This window comes from Belonocnema kinseyi, chromosome 10, assembly GCF_010883055.1.
Source record: "Belonocnema kinseyi isolate 2016_QV_RU_SX_M_011 chromosome 10, B_treatae_v1, whole genome shotgun sequence".
Classification (NCBI taxonomy): domain Eukaryota; kingdom Metazoa; phylum Arthropoda; class Insecta; order Hymenoptera; family Cynipidae; genus Belonocnema; species Belonocnema kinseyi.
Window position 1 is genome coordinate 102,463,633 of NC_046666.1, and position 18,093 is coordinate 102,481,725.

The following is an 18,093-nucleotide window of genomic DNA, read 5'->3' on the forward strand; positions in this document are numbered from 1 at the left end:
ATCGACTCGGGATACTTATAAGATACTATCATGATTTTTTCAGATTTTTTGGTCCAAAAATAAATTAGGCCAAAAACCGGCCTTACCGACCCTCCCCCTTTTATTTCCAAATCATGAGAAATCTAGAAATTTCCCATTTTTTCAAATTTAAAAATATTTTGAAAATTTTTTCAGAACTTCTAAATATTTCAATTAATTATAAATGTTCAATGATACATTTTTGTATCGATAAGTTTCAACTTCTCCGCATCTAATTTTTAATTTTTTAAGTCTTCATGTCTGCGCTTTGAAATTCTTCAAATTGAAAATAGAAGCTTAAAAATAAAAATCTAAAATGGAAGAATTTGAAATTAAAAGATTTTCGAATTAAGCAATTTTAAGTAAATAGTATCATAATTGTAAAAGATGATAATTCAACTATTTATTTTCAAAGCTGTTAAAATAAAAGCCTAAACGCTACCTCTTGTTTTCCGTCGACATTTTCGCAACGCCTGTTTACAGCTGGTTACTGAAGCGAATGTCCCGCGACATTTTTTCAACGGACTGAAAATAATTGAAGCATACGACACCATTAACCCTCGAGGATACTGCCGCTTTTTTGATATACCCGCGTTGTTGTGGAGTTGTTCCGCTGAGCTCGTAGCGCTTCTCTCTCGCCCCCTTGGACCACCTTGTCCTCTGTAAGGGGAAATTGTTTAGTGGGACTGAAGTATAATTATGGAAATAAAATTTGTTTATCATTTTGCAATATCTGAATAAGCAATCTTAGGCTGAGGTACAGAAATAAATATAATATAAATTTGGGATAATAGTGCTAAACATTATGTAGAAAAGTTCACATTTCATCCGAAATCTAGTGCGAAGCACGAGATACGTTATGAAAATGTGTTCTTGAAATATGGTATAATATTTTTACGGAATCTCGTGAAATTTCTTAGAAATCATTGAAAATGTCATAAACAGTTTTCTAATTCTCTTGGGAACCCTTGAAATCCGTGGAAACCCCCTAAAATTTTTTGAAATTCATTAAATCACGTACAATTTCACGAAATTTAAAGAAATACTTTGCAATCCCTTTATATCTTTTCAAATCCATTGAAATCTATGAAATTAAGACTTTTACGAATTCTTTAGCAATAATAGGAAACTTCTCCAATCGGTTCAAATTATTCGGAAATTCTAAAAATCCAATTCACTGTTGGACAACTGTAAAACTTGGAAAGTGACAGTAGCCATAGAAACTCTTTTCCGGCATTTGTGCAAAGAGAAAAACTTCTATGAAAAATGCTGCTCGTTAGGTTGTTACTTGGTATCTTTTAAAATCACTGGAAAAATTTTTTTGTTATGTAAGAAAATTTTGTTGTTATGTAAATTTTTATAAATTAGAAAATTTATGATAATTTGAGTAAAATTCATAATTTGTTGACTAATCGTATGATTTTTAAAAACAAAATTTAATACAAAAGTATATTTTTCAGGCATTTGTCGGCAGAAAAATTCGGGGTTTTCAATGCCAGTCTTTTCGGTTGGGAACTTTATTATAATTTCAGCAACATTCACAATAAGTTAATAAATTTTATAATTTCTTTAATCAAATTTAATCAACAAATGCATTAGTCAGACATTTGTCTACAAAAAATTTCGTTTTTTTCTGTGAAGCTAGAAAGAATAGTCCAAAATGTTTTAGCTTTGCAACCGCATTCTTCTAAAAGAGAGCAGTTTCGCAGGCAAAGAGTAGATAGATATCATCCCTCCCTTTCTATATGATAAGGGTGTAAGCTTTTATCGTGGGACCGTCGCAGCAGACCCTCGGCTCCAGATTCATTCCTTGCCTGACAGCTACGGCTGCAACTTGTGTTTAATTTAATACACTATCTGACCTGGTCTACGAATCTGTTTCAGGACAAAATTAAATTAAAGTGGCTTTTCATTCAGACAATCACATAAATTGGTGATCCATGCCAGGATACTTTTGATTGATACGTCATTCTCAAAAAAGTATCAATAAGCCCCTTTTTTTAAGGGAATTAAAATCAGGAAAACACGTACTGGGCTGAAGTAAGTACGCTCACAGTGATTCCTTGTCTAGACAATTAGACTAAAAGGCGAGACGTCACCCAACCAAGTTGGCACCGTTGGAATTGCAGAATTTTCAGACTCTAAAACCCACGGCTGACCAGAACGAGTAGATCCACTGTTGCAGCCACCAACCATCTTCACGGGAAATCGCAAGTGAGTAAAAAGAAGAGGAAAAAAATCTGTTTTAAGAAAAAGAAATGTTCTGTAATGACTCTCTAAAACCTCGTAAGGCTAGTCGACTACGCGAGACTAGACCTTTCGTTAAAAAACGTTCATCTATTCAGTCATAATGTTTGGCGAAAGTTGTAGCACTTTCGTTTCAAGTAGTGAATTTAAATTAGAAAATGGTCACTGGCTAGAGGGTTGACTTCGCCACAGACTATGCGCGTACGTGAGTATTTCATTGTAACGAACGATATAGAGAATAGATAACGCGGCGCGACATACCACCCGACATCCGTTAACATAAGTAGGAAATTGAAAATTAGGTACACTACTAAACACACAATAATAAGAAGAAAGAAGCCATGGCAGACGGAATTAAGAAAAATCCATGTTTACAGATGGAAAATGCCCCCCTAGTAGCTACAAAAGCAGATATAATCGGCATGCTACAAAAATTATCAGACCGGATGTCTAACATGGAAATTGCAATAAATACTCGTAAAGAAGAAATTCGCTCTTTAGCAAAGAATTTGGATTTGGTTACTACGGACGAAAGCAAAAGGGGGAAGGATGATGAATCTAGAACAGGTAACGATGACGCGTTGCATGTAGAATCTGAACCAATTGATCCTAGGATTCTACAAAGGTTATAGAACGAAAGAGTAACAACTCCCATTGAAGTCAAACCTACAAGAGAAACTATCCCTGCGGGAGACGCAGTCAAATTAATTGAAAAATTCAACGGACAAACGTTATGGGAGTGGAACCCTTCATCGCTCTTGTAGTAAGAATTAAATGACAGTGCTCGAATGTAGGTGTTTTATTGGACTGGATCATCGTAGAAAAAATCGAGGGAGAAGCGGAAAAATCTATTCGTTTCTTATCAATTCAGGGTTAAGATGATCTTTTCAAAGCTTTTAGAACTAATTTTGGAACTACCGGATCACTAGAAACTCATCGCACAAAACTCTCACAGGTAATTCAAGGAACTGGGAAAAGTACGCAGAATTTCAATACACGAGTCAACCAAAGAATGGACGAACTTTTATATGCTGTTCAGTCGAAAAATCCCTTAAGACATGCACGAGAAATTTGCATAAAAAATGAAGAGCAAACAGTTCTCGAAAAATACGTCATGAATTTAAGAGGAAAACTTTCAGATCGAGTTTCAAGCAAAAATCCTAGCGATTCTCGAGAAGCACAACAAATGGTAATCTAATACGAAGTCTGGTTAACGGAAAGAAGTAAAATTCGCCTATCCAAAAACACGACTAAGCCCCAAATACCAATTAGCACAACTATCAATAAATCTCCTTTTAAAACTATAAAATCCCAATTAAATAAACAAAAATATCCTTCATTAAAGAAGCCTCTAAATCACAGCATACCTTTGCAGCAGAGAATCCAGTTATTTTGCAGTCACTGCAAAATCCCTGGACACACCGAAACTCAATGTTTCTCCAAACAGAAAAGTTTTCACACGAAAGCCTCGGCAAGTCGACCTCCAAATCGTGTGAATTATCTTTGAAAAGAAACGGAAGAAGAAGATATCAAAGAAAAGGAAATGGAATCGGAGACAGAGTATCAGCAATATCTGGAAGATTATATTATATCAAAGGATAATTACACGGAGCAACCAAACTTGTAAAACTATTAGTTGATAGTGGCGCATCGATAAATATAATAAAAGAGAATTGCATCAACAAATATCACCAGAGATTTTCAATGAACAAAGAGTTTTCAATGGAAAATGATAAGCACCGAACAAACCAGGTCACCAAGTTTAAGTTTCAAGGGAAAAAACATATCTTTGTAATTGTACCAGAAAATTTCCCCATACCCGAGGAAGGCATCATCGGAACACCATTTCTGTACTCTTGTCAGTTCAACTTGTTAAACAGCTCCCTCCAGCTCGATGATAAGGTCTATCCCTTGGAATACGACGGTATCCTTATCCCCAAAAGCACCATATAAACGATAAGCTAGAGCATAAACAAAAATGAGGGGCACATTCTTAGTAAAGAAACCCATTCAGACTTGAGATTAAGTGATGAAGAGATAAAGTACAAGTATATCAATGTCGCCCAAGAACGAGAGAAGCGTGTAACTTACATTAGGCAGAATGAATTAAATGCTAGATTGAAATTATTAAATGGAAGTTTGACGAAGCAAACACGACATCCGGAATGCCACAAAGATGAAATATCAAATCAGGTGAATGAAATATTGACTAAGAGAATAATAGAAGCTTCGGACTCACTATTCAATTCACCCCTTTGGGTAGTTCCGAAAAAACGTTACAATTCCATTCTCGGAATCCGATTTAAATCTTTTAAGAAATGAATTCCTTCCCTTGAAAAGACAAATAAATGATTAGGAATTAAAATCACCTGGAAAATATTTAGATGAGATAGAAAATGTTTTGAGTAAAGCACAAAGTATTAGAAGATCTCTTTCTTGGAAAGAACAGGCAAGGAACATTCTTTCTTACTTAGGCTACACTTCGTTCATCCTTATTTTAATATTTGCACTTTATAAATGCGGAGTTTACGAATTAATTCAGAAATGTCTTCCTAGCCTCTGCATTAACTTTTTTGTACGGTCAATAAGATAAACAACGAAATAATACCACAATTTGTCGCCTAAATACCAGCGATCGCTTCTCCGATTGATTTAGAGAGTAAGTTAGATAATAAACCTATTAAGTTTTGCAGGAAGTAAGCTATGAAAGTACAAAGAATTTCGGGAGAAATTCACTCTAATAGGGGAAGTCTGAAGCTAGAAATAATAGGCCAAAATGTTTTAGCTTTGTAAGCGCATTCTTCTAAAAGAGAGCAGTTTCGCAGGCGAAGAGTAGATAGATATCATCCCCTCCCTTTCTGTATGATAAGAGCAGTAGAGTGTAAGCTTTCATTGTGGGACCGTCGCAGCAGGGCCTCGGCTCCAGATTCATTCTTTGTCTGGCAGCTACGGCTGCAAGTTGTGTTCCGTCCACAGATGCCTGAATAATGCATTTGTTTGTTAAATTAAGTAGATAGGTAGGGGGAGTTCTGGCCCTAGTTTTTCCGTACGATTAGCAAACTTGTGACTAGAGCACAGGAGGCTGGGACTTGGGTTTCGCTCTTTTTGTTGACATCCAATTGTGTTGTATCCAATTCTCGATATCGATATTGAAAATCAATATTTGAACCCGGGATTGGACATTTTTCACTCAAAAATATGGAACAGGATATTATGTCTGGCGATATTATGTCTGACAGTATCAAGTGAGGTTCAGCGTATTCGAAGCTTCTTAGAAATACCTTAAATCATATGTCACCTTGTCAGCTTGAAAGTCTCATTTCACACCATACGTTGATCCATTCTCTCTTGCGGGCAAAAATCAATTTCAGCTATGTAGGTCATAACTTATTAAGCTTTTAAGAAGACGTTGATGGGCATATGATTGCGTGAATTCATTTCTGTAAACAAATGGATTGTTAATATCAAGTGAGGGTCAGCGTATTCGAAGCTTCTTAGAAATACCATAAATCATATTGATTACTCAATAAATGTCACCCTGCGAGGATTTATTTCTATAAACAAGAATGGATTGCTTACACATTCCACAACTATGCATGACCCGTCCTACATAATTTCTTTGATATTTTTAAGAAAAAATGCCTTAAAGGTTCTCCTTTGATATTTACCGACAGGAAGTTCACAAATTTATTGTTTATACAACTCATAATTATATGTCACTCATCTCACTTCATTTCTTTTGACATGTTCAATAACAATGTATTAAAAAACAGATTTTAATTCAAAAATAATTTCATACAATTTGTAAGATAAAATTCATAAATAATTACAATAATAGTATGTTGCATTACAAGGGATGAAACACAGCGATTGCAACGAGTGTGAAGTTGGCTGCCCGAGCGAATTTTCAGCTGTTTGCAATTGTAAAAGTAACCGCAATCAATCTACCAATATGTTTGGATTGTCCTAGTATTTAATCATTTTTGCTGTTTCTTTTGCTTCTACTTCATAATATGAGGAAAAATCACTTTCAGAATCATCATTCTTATCTTCACCAACATCATCATCTTCATTCTTTTTTTCTTCTTCATCACCATCATTAACAGCTTCCTTACTGCTGTAACGGATGAAGAAGTGGCCTCGTGATAAAGTTAATATTATTTGAGGATGATGATTTATCAAGCTCAGAGAAGAATGCAGCACCGAGAGTGGAGATACACCTAGCAGACAGGAGCAAGGTAATACCTACAGTTTCTTTAGTTTTTAGTGTTCTTTGGAAGCCGATGTGCTTGTTAACACAGGTTCCCGTTTTAGTGAAGCAAAGCTGCGTTTACGAAGTTGGAATAGTTGAATCAATTATTCAGTAATCTAAAAAACCTTGCCCCTTTAAAAAGAGTTATCTAACTACAATTTCAAAAAATTTGGTTTTAAGAAAAAACAAGGTTTCCAGCTGTTATATATAATAGCAGATTTTAATATACGTAATCAATTCTTCATGTTAATATATCTCCATTTTTGTCGCAATTTTTTAGAAGTTTATAAGTTATAATCTACAAGCCTAGTAACGTTTGAATTATAACTTTTTTGCAGCGTAAATAAACGTAATGCATCATTGAAAATAACCTTAATATTGAAAAAAAATTCTTTCCAGTAATTGCGCAGCACAAATTTGATGACGTCATTACGAATATTCTGCAAAATATAGCCTTAGCTATTAGAACTGCAGAATATCGGTAAGATAGGTTTTTATGGCCTCCGAATTAAATTAGTTAGCTAGAAGGCAATATATCATCCTCGATTTCTATAAACTATATTAATGTTGTATTTTTTAAATTTTTTACATCACTAAATTTTGATTTAAGAGTTACGGAAAGTAGAAATTCATGTCATCACTGTATTATTTTTTCCAATGTCTGGTTCAAAGATTCCCTGCATATACATGCTTTATATCATGTTATTTTATTTGTCTATGAAAATGTCTTCCTCTTTGTCGCAATGTTCTAGAAGGTTCTAAAATGATAGAAAAAAATGTCTGACTGCTGAATTAAATTAGTAACCTAGAAAGCAATATATCTTCCTCGAATTCTCTAAACTATATTAATTTTTGTATTTTCTCAGTTCTATTTTACTAAATGTTGATTTAAGTGTTCTCGAAAGTAAGTATTTACGTTATCACTATACCATTTTTTCAATGTTTGGTTAACAGTTTCCTTGCATTAGATTTTAAAAGTGCTAAATGTTTTTTATCATTCATGATACTTTATTTTAATGTTTCAAGGAAGTAAATTGAATCTTTTGAACAGATTACTCTATTATGTAAAAGACGCCTTCAACGTTTCTTAGTCAACTCTAATATTTTTGTAGTTGATTTATTTTATAAATTCTAGCAAGATTTTTCAAATTATATGTTCTTCATCTAAAATATTTTATTTAAAATCCTAGCTATATCAATATAAAATTCTAAACCTGTTACATTAATCCACTGTATGTAAGAGGACCTCTTAAGAATCTGTTGGTATTTTTCGAGTCGCTCAACCGCAAAACCTTCTGCAATCTTAAAAATTTTATGAAATTATTTTTGAATTAAAACATTTTTTTCAATACATAGTTATTGAACATATCAAAAGAAATGACGTCAGATGAGTGAAAAATACTTATGGGATGTATAAACAATGAATTTGTGAACTTCCTGTGGGTATATATCAAAGGCAAACCTTTAACGATTTTTTAATTAATAATATCAAAGAAATTATGTAGGACGGGTTGTGACGGTCTAAATGAAAATTCACTTCAATTTAATTTTGTCCTGACACAGATTCGTAGATCTGGTCAGATAGTTTATTAAATGAAACACAAGTTGCAGCCGTAGCTGTCAGACAAGGAATGAATCTGGAGCCGAACAAGCTAAGCGACACGTATTTTTTTATCGGCTAATTACTGGTTTAAGGGGGTGAAACAACCCCCTAAATAGGTTAGTGTTAAGAGGCGGTTTGATTGGTTCACATAGAAGACAATAATATTCTTGAACAAAACTAATTGAAAAAGTTTGGGCATAATGAGAGATAAAAACCCCTATGCCCCTGACTTCATTCAGAAAAAATAAGGGGTGAGCCGCTCCCATTATACAACGAAAATAATGGAAAGTGAGGCAAAATTAAAAGGAAAAGTCTGAAAGAAACATATTACCCAACAGTACAAAAGTAGGTGTTTAGGGGTAGTCACCCCCTACAATATAATTTTTGGAAAAAATTTAAGAACACCTTGGCAACCTTCTCCTTTATCGCAATGACGAATCCTTCCGTCTCTGGATAAAGAACACCCTTTCTTAACCAAATATTGGATGCCTCACTATCCACTTCATGTTGATGAAACGTTTTGGGGTGCCCGCCGTGGGTAGCTTTCTGACTCCATTGTATTTATAATTCCTCTATGGTTTCTGCTCTGATATTCAAGGCCCCAACTGAGGACAAAGTTAAGGGCGTGTAGTCAAGATCCGCTGTATAGATGGTGCTTCGTCATTTATACGCGGACGATTCTGTTTAACTTTTAAAGGTCGTTGTTAGACCACTTAATGAGCCCGAAGGAGTATGCGAGGACAAGAATGGCATTTGTGTTGATTGCCCTGATTTTGTTTATCCAGTTGAGAAATCTCTTCAAAATCAATTTGAGTCTCGTCGTAGAAGCAGTCCTTAGGTTTGTCTTAACTATCGTATGCTGAATACCTTTAGATTCAAGAATACCCAGATATTTATATGATCCGCCTGCAGCTATTGCCTCGATGTGATTTTAGAACTCGTTCTCTAACTCTGCGGTCACTTATGCCATAGTGCACTGAAGGAGTCTTCTTGAAATATACCCGTGGTATTGATCTAGTTATCCTTGATGATCCATGATCAAGATACTTGATTCTTGTACCCCAGAGCCATATTGCATGACTTAAAAAGTCAATAATGCGTGGTCAGATTTTGTGAAGTTTGAAGACTTCAAACAAATAGTTATGCGGCACAAAAGGAAACGCTTGCATGTAATCAATGTATGCCATGTGTGAGCTGTTTTGGTGTTTACGAACTTGAGTTATGGCAATAGAGTCTAAAGTGAATACATCTTTACAACCTCGTGAGTTTTCACAACAACCTTTTTGATCTTCTGTAAAGATGTCATTCGGATCGCAGTGAGAATGTACCTTACCTACACTGATAGCTGTAAGACATTTATAAATGGTTGGAAGACAGGCTATCGGTTGAAATTCAAGTGGATTTTGAGCGTCTGGTTCTTTACGTAACATATACGCATTACCCCGGGGCATAAAGCTGGTCATCAGATCTGGGTGTTCAACGATCTTCTACAAACAACTTGCCAACGTAAGGTGCACACTCTTCAGGTACTTGCAACAAAGGTTGTGCACCATGTTCGGGTCTGGAGCTTTCCAGTTATATTTCAGGGCTGTTGCTTGCCCTTGATTTCTCCAGCTTGAACCACGCAGTGTCCAGATTGCATCTGTTCATTTTCCCCAAACACCCGAACAGTAGTTAGTCATATCTTCTAATTGAGGGACTTCGGTGTCTTGCTGGTTATGTTGCTTTATACTCAGTTCACGATAGAACCTTCTTTCATCTGTCTGAAAGTTTCGATTTTGTTGCCTTCGTACACTACTTTTCTTGTACCGATGCAGTCTGTCCGTAATAACATCAGGTCTCTGTTCCGTGTGAATCTTATTCGCGTCCAAAATTATGCAAAGATCGAGGCACCTCCGTTATTGGTCAAATCATTAAAATTCAAAGGAGTGGGTGCAAATAATATAACACTAGGCGGTTTTTCAACATTAATAATTGTTTGCGGACAAATTTACCAATTGATTGTACACGCAGTATTGGACGAATTAATAGAAACGGAACTTATTCTAGGTCGTGATTTTTTAAGATGGTAGAATATAGTTCCTCAGAAGGGGCCATTACAGATATAAAAAAATTACCGGAATTTCCAGAAAAAGATTTAGACGATGACAAAGTTCCGTGTATTTACAAAGTTGATCTTTTTAGTGAAGAAGATAATTACGATTTAACTTACATTGCCAACCCTGAATATAAAGAAAAAGTAGCGCAGATTCTGCATGATTACAAAGCCTCAAAAGTTCAAGACGTAGGAGTGAATATGAAAATTATTTTAAAGGACAATGTGCCAGTGTATCGAAGAGCGAGACAACTGCCAGCCACGAAAAAAGAAGATGCAAACGGGATGATAAAAGAAGGGTTAGAAGCCGGTATTATACGACCATCAGAATCTGAATACGTAAGTCCGATTGTGCTTGCTAAAAATAAAAATGCTCCTCACAGGCTAGGTGTCGATTATAGAATGCTTAATAAAAAAAATCGTGAGCGATCGTTATCCTCTCCCACTGATTGAAGATCAACTAGATTTTCTACAGAGTTCGAGAGTTTTTAGTACGCTGGATTTGAAAAATGGATTTTTCCATGTTGACTTGACAGAAGAAAGTCGAAAATATACTGCTTTCATTATTTTAGACGGACAGTATGAAATTTGAAGGTGCCTTTCGGTTTTTGCAATTCGCCGTCTGTATTTCAAAGATCTGTGAATGCTATATTTAGTGATTTGATTTCGAAAAGAATTGTACTGACATGTATGGATAATTTGATTGTACATTCCATGGACTACGAGACAGGTGTGAAAAATCTTGAGATTATGTTAGGCAGGGCAAGTAAATTTGGATAAAAACTCAATTGGAGTAAATGTCGTTTCTTACAACCAAAAATGGAATATCTTGGACATGTAATCGAATTCGGAAGTATAAGTGCCTAAGAAGATACAATCAAGTCTGTAAAAAATCTTAAAACACCTGCGTGTGTCAGAGAAGTTCAAAGCTTTTTGGGTCTAAGCGGGTATTTTCGAAAATACATTTCAGTATTTCCAGTAATCGCACGTCCGTTGTCCATTTTATTGAGAAATGATTTCAAGTTTAAGTTTGAAATAGAAGAACAACAAGCGCTTCAGACACTTAAAAAATTGTTACGTAACCAATCCGTTTCGAAACTGGACAGAGTAGGAGCGTAAACAGAATTACATACAGATGCATCAAAGCACGGATACGGAGCGATTTTAATACAACGTGATAAAGATGATAATGCGTTTCTCCCAGTATATTATGCGAGTAGAGAAACCACACCTGATGAAGAAAAGTTTGATAGCTATGAGCTTGAAATCCTTTCGATTGTAAAAGCGTTAGAAAAATTTAGAGTTTATCTTTGGACCATTGAATTTCAGATTGTGACAGATTGTTAATCTTTTACGATGACCATGAATAAAAAGAAGATTTGCTTGCGAGTACATAGATGGGCACTTTTCCTCGCGCCGTTTAATTATACCATAGACCACCGACCAGTCCGATAAATGGCACATGTTGACGCTTTAAACCGAAATCCGTTGCCCGAGGTTATGTTGATTGAAGAATGCGATGATAGTATTGTTGCTAGGTCGAAAAGGCCTTTTATGTAAAACAGTTAATGACGATGTACAAGTAGTAGTAGAAAGAAAACAAGGGAAGCAGGAAGGTCTGCTTTACAGCATCGAAAAGGGCGAGTGTCCGCTGGTACTTTTCACGTGCATCACTTTGGACCCCTTCCGTCTACGAAGGAAATTTACAATCATATTTTCGCTGTGATAGATGCTTTTACAAAGTTCGTATGGACTTATGCAACAAAATCTACGAGCACCGCCGATGTTGTTAAGTGTTTGAAATCCTCGGCGATTCATATCAGATAGAGGAACGGCCATTACATCGCACGAATTCCAAGCCGACTGTGAGGAAGAGGGGATTACTAATGTAATTACAGTAATTACTTATAAATTACAGCTTTGCCGCGTGGAATCGGGTAAGTGGAAAGAGTTGATAGAACACTTACACCACTTAGTATCGGAACAACATCGTTTAATTTTCTGTTCGGAACACACATGAAAATGAAAGATGATTTGTAGATAAGTCAAATTCTCGAGAACGAGTGGATCACAATATTTCAAGAAAACCAACACACAATTAGGAGAGCAACAAAAGAGAATGTATAAAAAATCCAAGCAGAAAATAAAATGTCCTACAATAAGAAAAAAAAGTAGCCAGAAAGTATATCTATGATGATTTGGTACCGATTCTAAGAACACAACATGGAGGCAAGCTCAAGTTTTATGATGACTTTTATGGTCCGTATCGCATAACTATAATATTGCGTGACGATCGCTACGGAGTCGAAAAGGTTGGCGAACATGAAAGTCCAAACCTCACAACATCATCGGCAGGTCAGATGTTAACGCAGGGTGGCCGAGTGTAGTATCAAAAATATCGATGTTAAGGTTAAGCTCGACTCCAATGGTGCCGTAGATTTTTGAGAGAGTATATGTACAATAATTCATAACGTCATGTCTACCACTAGACGATACAAGAAGTATAAACATCCTGGCTTTTCGTGAATCATGACCTTGTTCGAAGTCAGTGTTGCGATGAAACTAAGACGATTAAGACGTGGTCACTCATTTATTCCGTTTCTCATGTTATTTTTTATAATCGTTTATGTTATCTGAATAAACAGAAATTTTTACACTAATCTAGAAATCCTTATTATAAATCCCACATAATTCTAGGTTGTCTCCAGGAATCTATAAATTTTCCCAAGGTATAATTTTCCTGAATAATAATAATAATTTTCCTGAATTATAATAATAATAATAATAATGAGCCCCTTAAGTAATAAATATCGCATTCTTTAGAGAAATTCTGATCCTACATCCCTTAAAAAGTATTACATAATAGTTTTAAAAAAAAAACTTCCGTTATCCATCTGTTAAAGATTAAATGGTAGTTAAATAAGTTTATTAAAAGTGGTAAAAAATTAGGAATAAATAAAGCGTGGTCCAAAAAAGGGTTTATTTTGTCGAAAATATCTGCCCTACAAATTTTTCCTTTTAGTATCAAAATGTCTATCGAATTTCACAAATTTTTAGAAGAATCATCTGCCAAATCACTTGGAATATCACAAATATCATATTACATGATATAATTTAATTAAAAATAAATTGGATTTCGACTTTTTTAAATGTTAAGTTTAGTTTTTGATTGTTTGAATTCCTATATCATTCAGTTTACAACGCTTAATTAAAAAATATCTTACTTTAAAAGTTTGCGATTTTATGCCTTCATTTTAAAAAGTAAATTTGTAATTGAAAGGATTTAAAAATAAATCAGTAGAAATTAATTAATGATTTTTACAAATGAACTATATTTCGAGTTTAAAAAATTGTATAATAATTATTTTACAATACGATTCTAAATCGGTTTAAAATCAGACAATTTACAGGTTTTACCGTTGAAAATTCAACTTTTTCAATACGAAAGCCTTAATAATTAATAAACTGAAATTCCGAGTCAAGCTTTATAAACTGAGTTTAATGTGAAAATAACTTAAAATTAATATATTCATTAATTAAACGCTTTTATTTTATTTAAAATCCTATTCAAATATTGTTTCAGTCGAAAATATGAAATTTTTAACCCAATCACTTAGCAAATTTTAAATTAAAAAAATGTCTGAATGAACAATTATATATTAAATATTTAAAAGTAAACAATTTTAAACTGAATCGTTTGAAATAGAAAGCCTTCCCAGTAGGCAAAAAAATTAAGGATGTCCTAGAGAAGTCTTTGGGGCATGCTTAAGACGTCTTTTATAACATGTCTTTTGTACATCCTAGGGATGCTCTTAAGACGTCTAATGTCAGTACGAAATATGTCCCGAGAACGTCCATACCTTTAAGACTTCTATAGTTCATCATTAGGACATTGGACGTCTTAAAAATTAGGCTGACATAGGATGCCCTAGGAACGTTCCGAGGACGTTCTTGGGCATTTTATAGTTTTGTGCCCAATGGGTTGAATGGTAAACATTTCAGAGTGCAATATTTAAACTTTTAGCGTTACAATTGTTATTGTGAAGTTAAGTAACAATTGGCAACTTTTAATTTAAAACGACCAAAATTGAAAAAAATAAAATTAATTTGGCATTTAATTTCTTTCCAATTGCAAAAGGAACATTTTTATCAACTTTGACATGAGAAAATTCTAATTTTTGTTAAATTTACAGTACATTTTAAATTTGTAAAGTTTTTATTGAGTTGAGAGATACAATTTTTTTCTTTAATTGGAAGATGCACTTTTTTATTTTCGAGGTTTGTATTGTGTTTGAGGAAATTATTTTTTATTTTCGTTTTTCCGAATTAGAAGAGCATAATTAAAATGTATATATTGTTATTGAGTCGGAGGAGAGGAATTGTTGATTTTAAATTTTTTCTGAATTTAAAAGAGGGATATTTTTTATTGTTATGATTGTTGTAGAACTGGAAGGAAGGAAATCCGGTTTTTAAAGTTTTTCTAAATAGGAAGGTTTTTGGATATAATTAAATGATATCTTTGCTGTTTTTTTGTTGTTGAAAAGATATCGTTTTCAAGTGACCCAACTATTATAACAGTAAAGACGATTTTTTAATTTACATTAGGGTCGATCGTATTTATTTGTTTTGCGTTCTGCAATTAATTTCAAAGATATTAATTTATTTTAAATTGAAAATGCAAATTAGATTTTTTATGTTTTATACCAGACTGACTCACTGGATTCATCACTAAGGCTATGTGAATGAGTCTTATACATTTTAGTTAATCTAAATTCATTATGATGTATTTTTTGCAAAGAAACATTTTTTTTTAAGTTTTTAATGAGTTGGAAGAGGGACATGTTTTATTTCTTCACATTTTTATTAACGCGATTTAAAATGGAGGATTAGTTTTTATGTAAGAAATTTAAGGGTGTAGTCTAGTTGGTGACTCTCAAACTTTTTTTTTTACATTTTCCGAATCTGTATGTATCTAAGCATATCGTATTAAATTTGTATGAACAACTGAGCAGTATAAGTGTACTACCTGATCGCGCGTACCTGAGCGCCCGACACACTCGCACACTTCAAATGCGTTTTTCTCAAAACAACCTTTTGAGAAACTGGCCACACGATTTCTCCGGAACCAGTGGGTCGATAATTCTGAAATTTTGACCACACATTATACACACAAGTACTAACAAAATCACCTATTATCATGTTTAAATTTTGATTTTTACTATATTTTTTCACAAAAAACATCGAACAAAAGTTTAAAAACAAATTAATTTGGTTTTTATTGATTAAAATTAACAAAATTTGATGAAAGTTAATATCCATAGGTCATTTTGTAGCCACTTTCATATCAAATCTAAAGCACTTTGATTTTTTTGTGTTTGATAAGCCGTTGCCGAGATATTATGTGGCCGCCGACCTGCCTCCAAATTATGGCGTTCCGTTCGAATACGGATTTTGTATACGAAACTTGGAAAAAATAAATTAAAAAAATTTTGTTTTTATATTTCAAGATATTATTTATCATACCTATTAATTTTTATATCCATATCTTTCGTAGCATGGTCAAAAAAATTCCCAAAGTAGCCTATTTTTTAGCCTACCAACTAATATCGCCGCAAAAGATCAAGACCCCCCACTTTAGAAGGCAATAACTTCTCAGAAAAAAAATGTGAGGAGGTTCGAATAAGAACCACACGAATCCGCTAAGTTTTCGGAATAAATTGGTGTTTCTTTAATTTGCGTAAAAAAATTTTCGTTTTGGGCTAATTAGAAAAATACAAGTAAAAATGCTTTCGCGAGGCCCATTCTTGAGAAACGTTAACTTTCAGATGATCCCAGAGCTAAGAGTATGTTGGAAAAAATTTGAAAAAAATCTGGAGTGGGCTACAACATGTTTAGAATCCAGTAGAGACCTTAAAATTTAAAAATATTTAAAAATGTCAGTTTTGCAAGGATTTTTGTTAAATGTTTTTATTTAGGGATTGAATGGAGCTATCACGCTGTTCAATGACACAGTAGTAGAAAAAAGTGTAGAAAAAAAAGGTCGGTCATATTTCCCAGCGGCATGCAGCCGTTTTCTCCAGATTTTCCCACAGCTGCTGCTCGCTCAGTTGGGCCGTCTCAAAGCTTTGAGGTGGGCTGCGCCCTTCTCTACTGATATAAAATTTTGATATCATCATACAGTATCAAGCTTGCACACGAATTATCTTGTATTTTTTTTATTTAATATAGTACACTTATTTCGGTATTATAATATAATTTTGTAATTATTAGGCTGTTAATTCGCTACTGAAATGCGTACTGGTTTTTGTATTAATTCAATTCGCATTTAGGCGAACCAATAAGGGAAAGAGTACAAATTTCTTAAAAATGGCGAGACAAAGAGGAAATATTTAAAAAATGGTAAAACAAGGGGGTAGAGTTAAAAGTGTGAAGTCCTCTATTTTCAGTTTCCAAGAAAGTCCACACTTTCTTTTCGACTAAATGGAAAAATATTTGTATAACACTACATATGGTGCAACATTATCATATAACGAATAATTTAAAAAAAATACGCACATAAAATTGCTCATATAAATAAATCTTTCACGCATTTCAGTAGTGAATTAACAGCCTAATAATTACAAAATTATATTATAATACCGATATAGGTGTACTATATCAAATAAACAAAATACAAGATAATTTGTGTGCAAGCTTGATACTGTATTATGATATCAAAATTTTATATCAGGAGAGAAGGGCGCAGCCGACCTCAAAGCATTGAGACAGCCCTGCTGAGCAAGAAGCAGCTGTGGGAAAATCTGAAGATAACGGCTGCCTACCGCTGGGAAATATGACCGACCTTTTTTTTCTACACTTTTTTCTACTACTGTGCCACGCGCCTCGCCTCATTCAACTCCGAATTATGCTGAGCGACTTTAATCGCTAAATTCTAATTTTTATTCAGTTTTGTGGTTGAAATAGGAATCAGAGTATATTACTACACATTTCAAGCCATTAAACAGCGCGATAGCTCCATTCAACCCCTAAATAAAAACATTCAATAAAAATCCTTGCAATACTGACATTTTTAAATATTTCAAAATTTTAAGGTCTCCACTGGATTCTTAACATGTTGTAGGACACTCCAGAATTTTTTCCAACATACTCTTAGCTCTGGGATCATGTGAAAGTTAAGGTGTCTCAACAATGGGCCTCGCGACAGCATTTTTACTTGTATTTTGCTAATTAGCTCAAAACGAAATTTTTTTACGCAAATTACAGAAACACCATATTATTCAGAAAACTTAGCAGATTCGTGTGGTTCTTATTCGAACCTCCTCACATTTTTTTCTGCTAAGTTATTGCCTTCTAAAGTGGGGGATCTTGATTTTTTGCGGCGATATTAGAATCCATCCTTAAAACGAAAGCGCGGATTTATTTTTTTAACCAGAGATCTTTAAACTATTCATTTTATTAAAGTATGAAGGTTTAAGTTTTGCAGTTTAATTGCACTTAATCGAAAACTTTTTAATTGAAAAGTGTTAAAAGGTTCTATTTTATATGTGTAAATTATTGAGAGTTTGAATAAAAAAATTCCAAATTAAAATTTTTTTAAGCTTCAATTTAGATTGAAATATTTACGAACACTTTTGTGCTACAAACACAATTACACTGAAAAAAATGGTTAGTTGCGAAAAGAAGCTCCTTATTAGTAGAGTTGGTATAAGCTACAACTACTTTGATGGTAACAGTAACTAACCAGTTTTCTACGGTAACAAGTCGTCGTTAGTTCTCCTATGAAGCTTATATTAGTGAGGATAGTAATTTTAGTCACAACAAATAAATTAGTTACATTTAGCAGCAATTTACTTTCCAAGAAATAAAAGTAGTAAAGGT

General features: G+C 33.9%; 1 protein-coding gene across 2 annotated transcripts in view; it reads left to right on the top strand.

Annotated features, from left to right (window-relative positions):
* Positions 1-18,093, top strand: part of LOC117182322 — a 305,836-nt gene that overhangs the window by 46,329 nt on the left and 241,414 nt on the right. The window contains exon 2 of one of the 2 annotated variants that reach the window (XM_033375480.1): positions 6,300-6,503. The exons of the other annotated variant lie outside the window; for it this stretch is intronic. The gene's annotated coding sequence lies outside the window, so the exon portion shown is untranslated. The remainder of the gene's footprint in view (positions 1-6,299; positions 6,504-18,093) is intronic. 2 annotated transcript variants of the gene reach the window in all.